The 14,523-nt window shown below is 40.8% G+C and overlaps 1 protein-coding gene across 3 annotated transcripts in view; it reads left to right on the forward strand.

Annotated features, from left to right (window-relative positions):
• Positions 1-14,523, forward strand: part of MMP16 (matrix metallopeptidase 16) — a 180,793-nt gene that overhangs the window by 115,019 nt on the left and 51,251 nt on the right. The window lies entirely within an intron of this gene.

Raw genomic sequence — 14,523 nt, forward strand, 5'->3', positions numbered from 1 at the left:
AATAGGGATGATTTTGTTGGGAACTTAGCCACTTCCAGGCTCATTGCTGTTATTGTGTTTTCTTTACAAGAACCCTGTAATTTAACTTTATAATTAGATCAGTCCCTTTATAAAGGCTGTTTGTCATTGTGCTATGGTTGCCTTGATACATTTTTTTTTTCTAGTGGAAGCCTGTGTTATAAGAGGCCCTTCACAGGTGTTGTGGGCTTTTTGTGCTGTTGCTGCTCTTTGGTTGGCTCGGTTGTCATATTGTTTGGAGATGCATCCATATGGTGACATCCTGTGGACTGGAAAACCTTTTGGACAGGCATGGTGGAGCAAAGATTTCACTAATGATTCAAACACAACAAACAAAAGCAAATCTCATTACTGGAAAAGAATATCGATCTGGCACACCATCCTGTGATGTTGCCAAAATATATCATTCAGTATGTTCAATGAATTTTCTGAGGGATAGTGTTCTGCAAATTCTTCATATTAAGCGTAGGAACATAACCTACATGATTTAGCTGAAAAATCCCAATGTGCCCACCTACCTAAAAAGGTTGGTGACTCTTTTCTACAATGAATGTTGATATACTCCAGGAAGTATGGGAAGAGACTTTGTGTGAACAAAAGAAAGAAGAAAGAAAGAAAGGATCAGATGTATGAATGTTTGTCTTCTTCCTACTGCCTGAAATTCTGTTCTCAATACCAATTCAATGCCACCCCTTGGAGGGTTGGTTGCTTCTTCTCCATAGAAGTAACCTTACATTGGCAGTGTACATCAGGTGGACTGATGGACTTGCATCGGTACCTTCTGCCATAATCCACAGCCAATGGTGATTCAACACAGGTGATTCTGCCATTTTGCATAATATGTAACAGGACTCATTGCAAATGTGTCAGCTTCAGTGATGACATCTCAAGAGTTAAAGCATTTGGGAGTTGATTAAATTGAAATGCTTTAGGTAACTAAGCATTACATAATAGTGCCACTTAACAGAATGTACGTCATGGTTTCCTGTGGTTACTCCTTTTCACAAAATAGATAACTCGTAGGTAGGTGATTCTATATAATTTCATTTCAGGTATTCAGTTGAAAGCATAAAAAGCATATTTTCCTTTTTTTAAATTGTGACTTCTTTGATTCCCACTTCTAAGAGATGCCCCAACTCTTTGAATCATCTCCTCAAACATTTGTGTGCTTTTTTTTGTAGGGCCTTGTGGCCATCCATCTTTGTGAATGAAGCAGAAAGGTTAAGGAAGAATCTCATTTTCTAAGTTGACATTAAGCAGGATATTAAAATACCTACCTCTTTGTTGCACCATCCATCTTATGAACAAAGGAACATGCCCTAATTTGTTTTACACACAGCTAAATTATTCAGTGCATCACTAATACTAATCTTATTCCTTGCCTATGCCTGTGACTTTAGACAAAGAGATCAATTGTAATTTCTATCCAGGTTCTATCTTTTAATTATAAAATAATAACAGCAGTTATTAAAGCAGACTAGTTTCATTTGACTGATTATGGTATACATGTCTACTAAGAAGTAAGCCCCATTTAATTCAATGGAACTTTCTGCCTGGGAAGGGTTCATGCGAATTTACCTTAAAATGGTGAATTTATTATACATTGCATGCAGTGAATTCTTGCAACATCCTTTTTTCTGTACAGATGCATACATAAGGGATAGTTTTTCATGAGGGTGTTTGAGGCACAGCACATTTATCCCTCCCATTTATCTCCTCTGCCGTAGCCACAAAAAGGAGTTTGAAAAGCTTTCGCTTCTGATTTCAGGTAACCACAGTTTTAGGTTCCAGATAGCATTTTGACAGCTATGCCTAGTATGCCAACTACAGCTGGCCATGGTGATTGCACTGGTTACCTTAAGACTCTGTTATTTCAATGTGCTCTATGTGTGGGTATCCCTGGTCCTGGGCAAGAAGCTGCAGCTCCTTCAAGATGCTGCAGTTAGACTGTTGGTGGGCCCCACACATAAAAGCTTGCAGAAGCTGCTGATATGGGACCAAGGCACGTTCAAGGTTCTTCTATTCATTTACAAGACTCTTAACATCTTGGGTCCAGGATACTTTAAGTGCCTGACTCCTTATATCCCCAATCGGGCACTGAGATCTTCAGAGGATCCCTCATGGCTCAGATGCGTGGCTTGTATCCACCAGGAGCCATGTGTTCAGTACTCTGGGCCCAACTCTGTGGAACCCATGTTGAGATCAGAAAGGCCTCCCCACTCTTGAATGAGCAGCACCTAATGAGAAGTTTTATTTTTAATTTCAACAGGCATTTTAAGTATGTTTTCTGATCTTATGGATAGCTGATTTTATTTTTATTGTAACTTTTTAAACCTTACCCTACCTCACTTAAGGGATGCAGGTGGCGCTGTGGGTTAAACCACAGAGCCTAGGACTTGCCGATCAGAAGGTCGGCGGTTCGAATGCCTGCGATGGGGTGAGCTCCCGTTGCTTGGTCCCTGCTCCTGCCAACCTAGCAGTTCGAAAGCAAAAAAAAGTGCAAGTAGATAAATAGGTAACGCTCTGGCAGGAAGGTAAATGGCATTTCCGTGCGCTGCTCTGGTTCACCAGAAGCAGCTTAGTCATGCTGGCCACATGACCCGGAAGCTGTAAGCCGGCTCCCTCGGCCAATACAGCGAGATGCGTGCTGCAACCCCAGAGTCGGTCACAACTGGACCTAATGGTCAGGGGTCCCTTTACCTTTAGCTTTACCTTACTTAGAGCAGGTGTGAGGAATCTTTGGACCTCCAGTTGTTGCTGAATTAGAACTCCCACCAGCCCTAGCAAGCCTGGCCATGGGGTCAGCTAAAGATTCCCCACACCTGGCTTACAGACTGAGGTGTGAAGCAGTATGTAAATAGTTGAGAGAGAGAGATAGGAGGAAAGAACAATAAATTGATACCATTGATTTAAAATACTGTATGGTATTCAGTTACCTGATAAATGGTCATAATGCACAACTCTGAGGAGGCATTCAGACCTATTGAAATTGATGGTCCTAACTTAGTCAGGTTCATTAATTTCAGTGGTTCTACTCAGAGTAAAACTTAGTTGAATATCACCCATAGTTGTCTTTTTGTGCCTGTTCAGTTATTATATACAATTCTACCAAATTTATATCCAGCATAAGTTCAAAGTAGTACTATACATTTAGTACTATGCATTTGTTTTTATTTATTTAACAACATGTTAAATGCTTGACTGTAGTCTAACTTCTAAGTGGTTTGGCGTGAACTCAAAACATGAGTGTTTCAAATTACCCAGGAGGATGGTGCTTGGTCATTATTTGTAGATTATGCAGAAGAGCAGGTCAGTGGCTCCCTGCTTGGGTTGGGGTGGGATGCTATACATTATCTTTTGGGGTGGGTTTAATTGTATATAGGCTAGGCTACCCACTTCCTTTTTATTCCAACTTTGAAATCGTCTCTGTTCCCTTGCTTCCCTCTTCGAGTACTGTTCAGTCTATCCATTTGTCTATCAGTCCTTCTTTCAATGTGCTTTTGGTGGTTTTCCATTTTACTTTCTCAGTGATTTGACTGAGAAACAATAGCTTGTTCCAATGCCACTCAATAAGTTTCATGGTTGAGTGGGATTTTGAAACCAGGCGTTGTAGTCGCTTAAGTTTTACTCAGAGTAGACCCATTGAAATTAATAGACCTAAGTTAGTTTTGTTCATTAGTTTCAATGGGTCTACTCTGAGTAGGACTCACATTGAATGCAGGCAGCCTCAGGGCTCCTAGCAGATTAAATCTAATGTGCACACTGGCTTGCCTATAGAGTCCTGCTTTATTTTCCCCATAAAGAGTATTCTTTGGCTAACGACAAAATATTTTGTGAAGAATTAACATGTGCTCCTTCAGCAATTCAAGCAAAATATGTTTCCTATCCCTGCAGCTGTCAAGAAACATTGCAACGTCTTTTTTCCTGCAGCATAAGACAGGCCAAATTTGACTTTATTGCGATGAAATGGTAGCTGTCGTCACCTCTGCCCATTAGTTTAGTCTGCACTATCTTTCATATGAAACTCTGTGCATGCAATTAAAATTCCATTTTAGATTGAGCATTAACAGCAACAGCCCTATTAAACTGAAGGGAAAGGGGGTAGAGAGAGAAGGTATCACTGCAAACAATATGACATTAATTGGTTTTGATGAATATGCTGTTTCTCATTAGCAGATTAGTAATTTCACTATAAAGGGATTTGGGGATAGGAAATTAAAGATTAAGAATGGAGGATAAAGTGGCATTGAGGAGGGAAGGAAAAGCACCAGTATTTTATTATTATTGTTTCTAAAGTGATAGGTATTTATTTATCCCATACCTCTTCAAGATTGTTAATAGAGCTGTCTTGTGATTGCGTGCCTCTGTGAATGTCTGGCCTGTCAGTAGAAGCCTGGGAAATTTCTACAGAAGTATGTTATTCAAATAAAAACTTTGGATTCCAGTAGTGGAGCAGTACATTTTACTGCTGAACTGTGTGGCAGTTAGAGAGAAGGTCAAAATTGCACAGAACGCACACGTAAGCGGGTTTTACAATTAGTAATCTTTTTTTAGAATAATGAACGCAAAAGTGAAATAGAATCAGCTGGACTTTCAGCGGGCAGTCACCTAATGCAGCCATGAAAATTAAATATCATACCCTAATAATACAGTTATAGTTGCTATATATAGTTTCACAGAAACAAACCACAAATTGTCCCACAGATTATCAAACCATGGTTAATTTCATGAAAGCTTCCCCCCCCCTCACCTGCTCCCCTCAGACTGCCTGATATCTTGAGTACCTAATACTGACATCATCTCCTTATCTGCCTAGACAAACAAGGCCAGGAGGTTTCCTTGGGAATTCGGCCGAATGTTGCCTTCAACAGCCAAATATTACCTTGGAAATTCTCCCCACTTTCTAGCTCCAACATGGATAGCTAGACTGCCTCTGTTCTTGGGAGGATTCGTTGTAAACACCCCTTCCACTGCTAATATATATTGCCAGTGTGACCCCCCCCAAAAAAGACTGGAGTTGCATGCTGTGAGAAGCTTCCTTTTCACGCGGAGTCAGTTTGTGGCATCAGTACAGTTGCGGAAAAATCCAGGAAGGGCTGCACTGAAACACATCTGGAGTTCCTTTGCAGTTCTCTTCCCTGCCCAGTTGCATCCGCTGTTGAAATGATGGACTCCACACAACACCAAAGGCACCAGGGGTTTCCTCTTAAAGCAGAGATGGTAGGTTCAAGACCTACCGGTGTGGTGAGAGCCGGTGTGGTGTAGTGGTTAAGAGCGGTAGACTCCTAATCTGGTGAAACGGGTTCGATTCCCCGCTCCTCCACATGCAGCTGCTGGGTGACCTTGGGCCAGTCACACTTCTCTGAAGTCTCTCAGCCTCACTCACCTCACAGAGTGTTTGTTGTGGGGAAGGAAGGGAAAAGGAGATTGTTAGCTGCTTTGAGACTCCTTCGGGTAGTGATAAAGCGGGATGTCAAATCCAAACTCTTCACTATTCCTGCAGCCCTGCTGCTCTTCTGGAGTATAGTTTCGGAGATTGTAGCAGCTGCTTGATGGAGAAGAGCAGGGATGTCCAACCAGTAGATCGCGAGCTACCGTTAGATCCTGAGCTGATCCTGGTAGATCACGGGATCCTTACCATGTACAAAAAGTTACAAGGAAAAAGCTAAAAGACTGTGTGCAATCCCCACCCCCCAAAAAAGTGCTCAACAACCCTGGGCACTCCTAAAAAAAAACCACCTCAATAACTTTGGGGAATCCACCCACCCCTCGTATGCTCTTCCTCCTTCCAATAACAATGGATAGAACACTGTCAGTTTTTTTATACTTTTTATAAAAGTATATAAAGGTAAAGGGACCCCTGACCATTAGGTCCAGTCGTGACCGACTCTGGGGTTGCGTGCTCATCTCGCTCTATAGGCTGAGGGAGCCGGCGTACAGCTTCCGGGTCATGTGGCCAGCATGACTAAGCCGCTTCTGGCGAACCAGAGCAGCTCACGGAAACCCCGTTTACCTTCCCGCCAGAGCGGTACCCATTTATCTACTTGCACTCTGACATGTTTTCGAACTGCTAGGTTGGCAGGAGCAGGGACTGAGCAACGGGAGCTCACCCCGTCACGGGGATTCGAACGGCCGACCTTCTGATCGGCAAGCCCTAGGCTCTGTGGTTTAACCCACAGTGCCACCCACGCCCCTTTTATAAAAGTATATACTTTTATGTTTTTTTATACTGATCACAGTCTCTTGGGAGTTGGACATGCCTGGAGTAGAGGACAATGTCGGAGGGAGAGTTAGTGCTGACACTGCCAATAGGTCAGTGGAAGATGACAGAGGTGGGAAGACATCTGAAGGCAGCCCTCTTTAGGGAAGCTTTTAATGTTTGACAGACTATTGTATTTTAATATTTTGCTGGAAGCCACCCAGAGTGGCTGGGGAAACCCAGCCAAATAGGTGAGGTATAAATAATAAATTATTATTATTATTATTATTATTATTATTATTATTATTATTAGCATGGGATTTGAAAACAGTGATAGAAAATGGCTACAGACGATAGTTCTTAGTTTGGGGTGAAATTCTGGTTAGCATTAACCATGATTAATGCAGTAGAGAGACAAGGCAAAGTTCAGTAGGATGTGGAAATTTGAGGGACTGTTCTAAGAGATTTCATCCTGCACCTGGTTTCTAGTCCCTTAATTATGAGATACAACAGGTATCTACTATTAAAGTATTATACTACTATTGAAACTGGATATATTTTTGTTGCACAAACATTTTGTATCTTAAACCTAATTTTGTTGTCAGTTGTTTTTAGGCTACATTTCCAGATCACATTGAGACTCATGTGAAAGGCAATTCAGAAATTAATAGAAATAATAGACAGCTCCACAGAAATCCATTTTGATTCCTTTAGCAGGGGCTACATGCACAGACACATGTCTAGCAAAGATCAAAAGGTTAGCTGATGTTTTATTCGAAGGTGGTGCTTCTGCATCCCCAAAGGTCTGTGTAATTAGTCAAACAAAATCGCTCTTAGTATAGATCAAATGTAGATCTCATCCAAAATATTCTATATTCTTAGGAATCAGCTTGCTTAAGGGGCCTAGGGGAAAGGTTGCTTTCAAATCTGTTCACTGCATGAACTGATTAAAAATATTCTGTTGGCGGGAGAACAAAAAAAGTGCATAATTGACAAAAATAATTACAAATATTCACAGCGAGGAATAATCTAAAATTACACTGAGACGTTTCTTCAGGTTTTTTTTTACCACAAACAAGTGTTATCTTGTAGTATTAAAATACATTATAATGGAACCAAGGGGAATAATTGCAAGAGCACGTCAAGCACAAGGCTTAATTAAATTTTCTTGTTACTACAAAACGATAGCCTTTCAACTAATTTAGGTAGACATTTTGAGAAGCAATTGGAATTGCCTCTGGAAGCACTCTAGGACGTGTAAGTAACAGTAACACTTCAGGGTTTTTACAGCCTTGTTCTCTTGGCTTTTCCATTCAATATATTAGACCCTAATACTAAATACATTGATTAGAGAGGAAGCCGCCGTGGTTTATTCAGAAGCTGCATTTACAGCCATGATATCTGGCAGCTTCTTTTTGAGTGCTTCAACCCAATCACACAGGGAGTTGGAGAATCTGCAAGACAACCCCAGAGACCACCAGGAATAAGGTCTGAACTAAAGTTCTCAATGGAGAACTTTCTGCTCAAAATTCAAGGGAAATGATTCCCCCCCCCAAAAAAAAACCCCAACTCTGGTGGAGACGTTCTTTTTAGGAAGCAGCAAATAAATAAAGAAATAAAAATAAATAAAAATATTCAGTAGGCTTTCCCTTAGCAGCAGCAGAAATTGACAACCTAATATATTTTGCTGTTTCCTCTGGTAGTGGCAGCAACATAACTTTTCTCTGTAAAGAAGCTCTGTTCTAGGAGCTTTGGGAGGGTGGTGGCAACACCTCCTAGCAACCACTACTATTTCCACAAATGCTGTGGTACAAAGCGAAATCATTCTGGTGGGGAAAATGGTAGCTAGTGGCTGCAGAGAAGATGTTCACTGACACTAAGGCAAAAGTCCTATCCTACTCCTTCGAAAAACCCATAAAAAGATGCAGAACTGCTGCTGCCACCGACACTGAACCTCAAGAAATTTTGCTCCCACTCTGAAAAATCACTAACTCCACCCCTTTATTGAATCACTTGATAAACAGTAGGCATCCATTCCTTACTCTGTAATTTTGGAGACCATTTACTTTCAAGAAGACTGGGGTCTGCAAGAGTTTCCTCAGTGCCTACACTAGAAAATGAGTTACATCTTACCATTCCTTATTGCACATTTTAAAATTTCTTGAAATCCCAGTCCTTCCCAAATTGATTTATTCTTTGTTTTCCTTGTCTTACCATAAGTCACATCCACACCATGCAATAAAAGCACATGGACTCCCTGCCATAAAAGAAGAATCATGGGAACTGTAGTTCACCTCCCACAGGGCTACAACTTCCAGCATCCTTAACAAACTACAGTCCAGGAATTTGTTTTTTTTTGGGGGGGGGGAGAAGCCATATGCTGTCAGGAGCTGTCCTACTCTTGAGTAGGACCCTGGTAGAGACACATGCCCGACTGGCATGTTCTCTCCCTCCTGGTCGATCACTCGGGAGCTTCAAAAGCTTTCTTCTGCCCGAACATCACAGCGACCAATGCCAACAGACATCAACACACTTAGGGATCCGCAGAATCTGCACAGTTAGAGCAACAGACCTCAGTAGCTCAGCATTTGGCTAATCTACGTTTATTTACATATACACACTCAGAGCATCTTAACTCAGCTCCTTCCTCTTCAGCATCAAACACCAAAGAGAAAGAACAAAAGACAATAGTCCCACTTCATAGAACACAGTAACACAAACATCCTGTATCCATCACTTCCCACTCTGTGGAGTCAAAACACACACCGTCATGTGATAGACAACAATCTCATGACTGTAATCACGGAGCAGGAATCTTAACATATGCTTTCAGTGCATGGTGTGGATGTGACTATAGTGTCCATGTTAACTTCTGCTTCTTAATATGGTATAATTAATATGGTATAATTAATTCTGCATGGTTTGCCCTTGCTCTAGTTGCATTTAAGTTTGAGTTTTAGATAGCACTATTTTCTGTACAATGTGCGATGCTGTTTTGTTTTTGTGGGCTGGCATGGAAGGGAGCCAAGCACATAATGGCCTTTGACCACTGTTAGTCTTCATTTAGTTGTTGTGCTTGTCTTGTTGCATTTGGAAATATTGCAAGCTTCAGACAATTCCTTCAGAACAGCATCTTTAATGGCGTTGCTTTCACTCCCTTGGGAACACTTCTCTAGTTTCACTTGCATTTACATCTGAATAATACATATGGGTATGTACATATTTCTCGAAATAGTATAACACTATAATACGTTCAGCTGTAGAGGTATTATCCCTATTTATGTTAATTAATCATGCTCATTCAAAGATGGGAGAGGACTTTTGAATGAAAAATAATTTATTAGAGTACCCCTTACATAATTTGGAGCAAATATTCCTATAACTGGATTTTTTTTTTCTTTTTAAAGCTTGTAGTGATCATAGAAGATTAACACAATTTTACAAAACATAAGCTTGATTAGAAGAAGATATAAGAAGATATAAAAAGCTTGGTTCGTAACATCCCATCACGCTTGGCTGGAAGTGAAACTCTCCTCTTGGAATCCAGTTAATCCCACACTCTGTTTTCTATGTCTTTGTATGTGAGCTGTACAGTGGTACCTCAGGTTAAGTATTTAATTCGTTCCGGAGGTCCGTTCTTAACCTGAAACTATTCTTAACCTGAAGCACCACTTTAGCTAATGGGGCCTCCTGCTGCCGCCGTGCCGCTGGGGCACGATTTCTGTTCTCATCCTGGAGCAAAGTTCTTAACCCAAGGTACTATTTCTAGGTTAGCGGAGTCTGTAACCTGAAGCATCTGTAACCTGAAGTGTATGTAACCCGAGGTACCACTGTATATTTTTGGGGTTGGTGAGCGCCCAGTGGAAGATGGGAAGGCACTGATAAGTGTGAACAAGCAGATCGGGATAGGAATTACGAGGACAAAGGCTTCAGAGGTCTATTTAAAAACTCTTCAGTAAAATTACTGTTCTTTCCTTCTTTGCCATGCAAACCACCCTAACTGGCTGGGGGTCCAAATATCTGAAGAATTGCATACTCCCACACCTATGTGCTAAGATAACCTCTCCATTTATAGGAGAAATACATTACTGTACTTATGTACAAAAAAACACGGACCTTTTCTGTGGTGGGATGGATGAAATAGTATTATCGCTGAAACTTGTTATTTGTGTTGCTGATTAATATGGCCATAGCCCAGACTTTGGTAACCCAGAGCTCAGGTAGATAATTACCTAGATGAGCTCCATGAATGATACACTGATATACAGAATGGCATTTCCTGAATCCATTTCCTGGAATGCCATCCATAGATTATTACTCCCTTAGCTTTGAATTAAGATACTTTAAAACAGTTGTCAGAAAATGAAAATCTTTTTATTGAATCATGGCTTTTTATCCACTCCAGCATTGAGAAGGAGTATCAGGCTGGGCAATCAGGTCCTTACGAACAAACAATATTGCTATACAGTGGTACCTTGGTTTACAACCATAATCCGTTCTGGATGTCCGGTTGTAAACCAAAACAGGTTGTAACCCAAGGCTTCTTTCGCCAATGGGGCCTCCAAAAAAATGGGTTGTAATCCAAAAAAATGGATACACACTTCTGGATTTGACGTGGTTGTAATCCAAAACGGTTGCAAACCAAGGTACCACTGTATCTCATACACTTAAAGTGTTATCGACAGTCCAATGGACAGTTCAAGTTCTGAAACAACTAGCTGTGCTGTACATTGTTATGCCATTGATGGGAAGTAATTCCAGGCCATGTTTTCTCACATTATTGATGACCTCGTAGGGATGTTGGTTCTCTATATTTCTTATTATCATGCAATGATAATCAATGTTATCTAGGCTGCTTGAGTAAGTCTCGTTGAACTTAATGGAACTTACTTCTGACATACAACAATGGATTATTGTATTCATTGTCCATAAGCGTCAGCATAGAAGTCAGTCTTCAATTTAGGTTACATGGGTTCAAAGTTCATATTGTGAATTTGTAAGATTTGCAAGTTTCATGGAGTAAGGACCAGTTTTTTATTCATTACTTTATAAAACAACATATATACAAATAGCATTACACAGGTAATAAAAATTACACGTTTCCATTTTTAAAAAGTCTGTAAAAGCTGTTGTTGTAGTTGATGATGATGATGATGATGATGATATACTGACCAGCTATGTAGAAAAAAATGAATAATGATTTCATATTGAAAGTATTGCAAAAATAACACTGATTAACTGGAAGCATAGCAGGTGTCTGATTTTATGATTGCGTGATAGTTCCTATTTAGTTTCCATATCTATAATTGCAGCATGACTAATCCTCAAGTATGTAACTATATTGAATATATATTCTTAGAAAAATAGAAGTACACAAGCATTTTTAATAGATTGGTGCTACTGAATTGCAATTTTGTTTCATTTGGATGAAAATAGATATTTTTAGATGGCCTGAGTTTCTAAATCCAAGAATTAAAAATTTAGTTCTTTAATGAAATGTGCTGAATTTTTCATACTAGGGTTCCAACAAATTTGCAGGACACAAATTTAGAAACAGGGAACCCAAGATTAGATTGTTGGTGGGAAATAAGAGAGAGTGGGGTCCAGTGGTTTAGGAGAGAAATAAAATGGAATGATGAACATGAAAGGCTTCTTATCTGTGGAAATAAAAAGGAAAGGAAAAAGCTGGGTCTGTAAAGTGGCAAGAGATGGAAAAAAGTAGGTACAACAGGTAGAAGGGGGAAGAAATAATAGGACATGCCACTTTGTGCTGAAAAGAGAGAAAGTTTCAGGGTTTCTTTGCTTTAGTTTATTCATCCTTAAACAATATTAATGATTACAAATCACAAATATATAAAAATATATGTGTGAAGAGTATAAATGACCAAATTAGAAAAGCAGGTGCTAGTATCGATATCAAAATTGTGCACACCTTTCCAAAATTCAACAAAGACATCACTCGATTGTGGTGTAGTGGTTAAGAGTGGTCATCTCGTAATCTGGGGAACCGGGTTCGCTTCCCCGCTCCTCCACATGCAGCTGCTGGGTGACCTTGGGCCAGTCACACTTCTCTGAAGTCTCTCAGCCCCACTCACCTCACAGAGTGTTTGTTGTGGGGGAGGAAGGGAAAGGAGAATGTTAGCCGCTTTGAGACTCCTGAAGGGGAGTGAAAGGCGGGGTATCAAATCCAAATTCCTCCTCCTCCTCCTCCTCCTCCTCCTCCTCCTCCTCCTCCTCCTCCTCCTCCTCCTCCTCTTCTTCTTCTTCTTCTTCTTCTTCTTCTTCTTCTTCTTCTTCTTGTCACAGATCTTTGGTTTCTGTTGCATTCCATCTCAGTCAGGCTATTTCATTCATTATGCTAAGTGCAAAACCACAGTCGTCTTTGTAGTTGTGGTCTTGGTATTCTTGGGACGTCCCTGTTTGAGGGCTATGACTAGTTCAGTTGCTGCATCAAACTGTTAAATGTTATACGACATACTTTGGGTATATTTAAATCTTTAAACTTAGTTAAATTCCAACAGCATTAGGGTTTTGGGTTTTTTTTTTTGTTCCAATGTTAATGCATAGCCAGTCACCCTCTAGATGTCCCTTTTAATTTGAATCTGAAAGGTCTGAATACTCAGGCAAGATCACCACCTATGTAATTCGTCTGCTGGCACTAAGCCACAGTTCCGGCACTTTCTCGCATCTTCTTTCCCCTCTCCTCTCTCCCCTATGAGCTTAGTAGAGGAAAGGTGAGATATAATGTCATCACGTTGTGCATTTCCTTCCCCCAGCAACTGGAAGGAGATTTCAAAACATGATGATGCTATGTCCTGAATGTTACACGAGGGGGAGGAGAAAGAGATGTGGTGGGACAACTGGTTTTGGTGCTGAGCACAGCTTGGTTGCAATGTATAGTCCCAGCCTCAACGGGCAGCACCCCATGCTCCTGGCTTCAGGATGCAGCATGCCATCTGGACCACAGGAAGCATCCTAGAAAAAGGCAGAGACTTCATTCTCCAAGACACTTTAGGACAGCCTTTCTCAACCTTGGATCTCCAGGTGTAGTTGGACTACAACTCCCATCATTCCTGACCACTGGCCCTGCTTCTAGGGATGATGGGAGTTGTAACACAGCAACATCTGGGGACTTAAGGATGGGAAAGGGTGCTTCAGGAGGAGGAGGCCTGTTCATGGTGTCAGCTATGAGAGTTGTTTAGTCTGCACAGAATGATGTGTCTGCAGGGTAGGAATTGGACCTGCTGAAATAGTGCAGCTGATCCCCTAAATGGACTTGTATTGAATGAAAACAGGTGCAGAATGGTCTTTATCCCCTCCCAGCTTGACTCCTGTTGTGTTGGGTCATGCTTCTAATGAACTAACAGGCAGTGGTCCATGACGACTGCAGGTAGCTAGAAAAGCTATACCTGCAGTTATCAAATGAATGATGTAATGTGTGTGTTCCCCATTGCTGTCCAGTTCTTGAATCTCTTACATTTACACCCTATTTACTTCGAAATGACTTCGACCATTTCACTGCTTTAAAGATCCAATTGGCTTTGTGAGATTGCAGCAACAGTGCTAATGTTCTTTACTCAGGTTCCTATAAAAACCAAGCAATAGGAATTTCAAAGACCCACTAAAGCTGTAGCTAGCAGAGTTGGCATTTTGGAGACTGATTCTGAATACAAAGGCGAGTCCTTGACTTAATCTTCAATATTATTTCCTTTTATATGTCCCCGCCTCTATTTTATAGCCAAATAATACAGTCTGATGCCCCCAACTCACATCAGATTGGAGTGTTTGTGGGATTGTACCAGTGCCAGCTACCAGGCTGGGAATCAGTGCAGCCACCATTATTTATATTGGCTTTTAACAGATGCAATAAAGATAATTTAGATGGGGTTCTGCAGAGGTGCTCTGAATAAAACTGTCCTGATTGTTCACAGAAGAAGATTTTGCCATCACAAATACATTTTTGGAGTCCCTGGAGTCCTTTGGAAGACCCCTCGTAAGCTTACTTTTTTTTTTTTTAATCTGTTTGCATCAAGAATCACATTATGAATGTAATTATGTCAAATAGTCTATTAGATTTAGCACTTTGAAAACAAACATGGCCAATTCAGAGCACGGCACATTGTCTTCATTCTGGGTGCCCATCACTCTGAATGGTCACTGCTATTGCCCAGATAACTGGGGCATCGAGAAGAGCATGCTACCTCCTTCTCTTCCTATGTAATATGAGACAAAGTGTTTGCTATGTTTGCAGGCCATGAAAACAGGCCTTCGCCCTGGGTGATTTACAAAGAAGATTGCCAAGTCAG

This window comes from Podarcis liolepis (genome assembly GCF_965112155.1).
Source record: "Podarcis liolepis genome assembly, chromosome: 8".
NCBI lineage: Eukaryota > Metazoa > Chordata > Lepidosauria > Squamata > Lacertidae > Podarcis > Podarcis liolepis.